This window comes from Lithobates pipiens, unplaced genomic scaffold (assembly GCF_037356315.1).
Source record: "Lithobates pipiens isolate NorthernLeopardFrog02 unplaced genomic scaffold, aLitPip1_a1.2 Scaffold_28, whole genome shotgun sequence".
Lineage (NCBI taxonomy): Eukaryota > Metazoa > Chordata > Amphibia > Anura > Ranidae > Lithobates > Lithobates pipiens.
Window position 1 is genome coordinate 95302662 of NW_027507789.1, and position 2549 is coordinate 95305210.

Sequence of the window (2549 nt, forward strand, 5' to 3'; positions counted from 1 at the left end):
AACTCTGGAAGCAAGTAGTGTCATTTCTACATGATGTCATGGGCTCCCCTTTGGCCCTCGATCCCAAACCCTGTCTACTAGGGATATTTCCTGACGTATTAGATAAAATTACTGGCACTTTCTTACAGGAAACTTTGTTTTCTGTTCGAAAGGTGATAGCTAGACAGTGGATGAGGCCCCTTCCACCCCGAGTTGAGGACTGGAAGCGGGAAGTTAATTTTACTCTCCCATATAAAAAAATTTTGTATAAAAACAGGGGTTGCCCAGCTAAATACCATAGAATCTGGGATAAATGGTTGCAGGAGGTTGCCACGTGTGATGAGGGAATTGGATGTTCTGTTACGATGAATAACATGACACTATTGGGACCCTTTGTTCTTTGTCTGTGATGTATGGTGACTACTGGTTTGGAGAAATGTATTTCCTTTACTGTTATGGCTATGATGCAACACCTCTTTAATGTTTGATATGTACCTTTGTGACTGTACTCTTGCAACAATGTTCAATAAATATTACCTGTTTGAAAAAAAAAAAAAAAATGATCTCAAGGCAGGCGGGACCATGGTCCCCAAGAAAACATTTGCTAACACACTACGCTTAGAAGGACTGAAATCCTGAAATGCCCACAAGGTTCCCCTGCTCAAGAAAGCACATGTATAGGCACATCTGAAGTTTGCTAATGAAGATCTGAATGATTCAGAGGAGAACTGGCTGAAAGTGTTGTGGACATGAGACCAAAACAGTTCTTTGGCATCAACTCAACTCACCGTGTTTGGAGGAGGAGGAATGCTGCCTATGACCCCAAGAACACCATCCCCACTGTCAAACTTGGAGGTGGAAAAATTATGCTTTGGCAGTGTTTTTCTGCTAAGGGGACAGGACAACTTCACCGCATCAAGGGGATAATGGATGGGGCCATGTCTTGTCAAATCTTGGGTAAGCACCGCCTTCCCTCAGCCAGGGCATTGAAAATGGGTCGTGGATGGGTATTCCAGCATGATAATGACTCAAAACACACGGCCAAGGCAACAAAGGAGTGGCTCAAGAAGAACATTAAGGTCCTGGAGTGGCCTAACCAGTCTTAAGACCTTAATCCTATAGAAAATATGTGGAGGGAGCTTAAGACTTGAGTTACCAAATGTCAATCTCGGAACCTTAATGACTTGGAGAGGATCTGCAAAGGGGAGTGGGATAAAATCCCTCCTGAGGTGTGCAAACCTGGTGGCCAACAAGAAATGTTGGTCCTCTGTGATTGCCAACAAGGGCTTTGCCACCAAGTACTAAGTCATGTTTTGTAAAGGGTTAAAATATTTATTTCACTCATTAAAACGCAAATCAATTTATACATTTTTTTAAATGCGTTTTTCTGGAAGTTTTTGTTGTTACTCTGTCTCTCACTGTTAAAATAAACCTACCATTAAAATTATAGACTGATCACTTCTTTGTCAGTTGGCAAATTTACAAAATCAGCAGGGGATCAAATACTTTTTTACCTCACTGTACACCACCTTCCCATTGACAACTTTCTGGTAGGGGGCAGAAGATTTTTCGCAAGAATTTTTTTTTTCTACATTTCTGTTTATTGTAGGTCTTTAAGAAAGGTAAAGAAACCTATGATGGCACAAAACCAGAGGGCACACAGTATCCAGAGAAAAAGCAAAACAAAAGTAGCACTGATAAGTGGAGCAACCGACAAGATAATTTCCAGTTAGTGTGCATGTTAGTGTCCCAAATTGTTCGTATCACTGAGGTAAAAGATATAACAAACATCCAAAATACAAAATCAGGCATCTATGCAACAAGGCACTGTTTAACCAGTTGCCGACCGCCGCACACCGATGTACGTCGGCAGAATGGCACGGGCAGGCATATTGGCGTACAGGTACATCCATGCCTTCCGATCGCCACGCCCCCCCCCCCCCGTGGCAGCGGCTGTCGGATTCCGTGCAGGAGCGATCCGGGATGAGGGGGCGGCCATTCATTCATGGTCACCCCCTCGCGATCGCTCCTGACGAATGAAATGCTAGCACTACATCACTTCCTCTCCTGTACTGTAAACACAGGCAGAGGAAGTGATGCAATCTCTCCTCGTGTCGTTCCGGCACCGAGGAGAGAGGACCAGTGAGTTGCACCAACACACTAACAGCAGAACACGCCAGGCACACTTTCACCCCCCCAATCACCCCTGCACCCCCAGTCACAGTGACACCAATTGCATTTTTTTAAATTATTATTGCATTGGTGTCATTTGTGACTGCAATAACTGTTAGGGCAGTTAGGGTTAGCCCCCTTTAGGTCTAGGGTTCCCCCCCTAACCCCCCCAATAAAGGTTTAACCCCGTGATCACCCCCCCTCGCCAGTGTCACTAATAAGCGATCGTTTTTCTGATCGCTGTATTAGTGTCACAGGTGACGTTAGTTAGGCAGGTAGGTATTTATAGCGTCAGGGACCCCCATATACTACCGCATAAAGCCCCCTGATTGCCCCCTAGTTAACCCTTTCAACAGTGATCACCATATAACTGTTACAGGTGACGCTGGTTGGTTAGT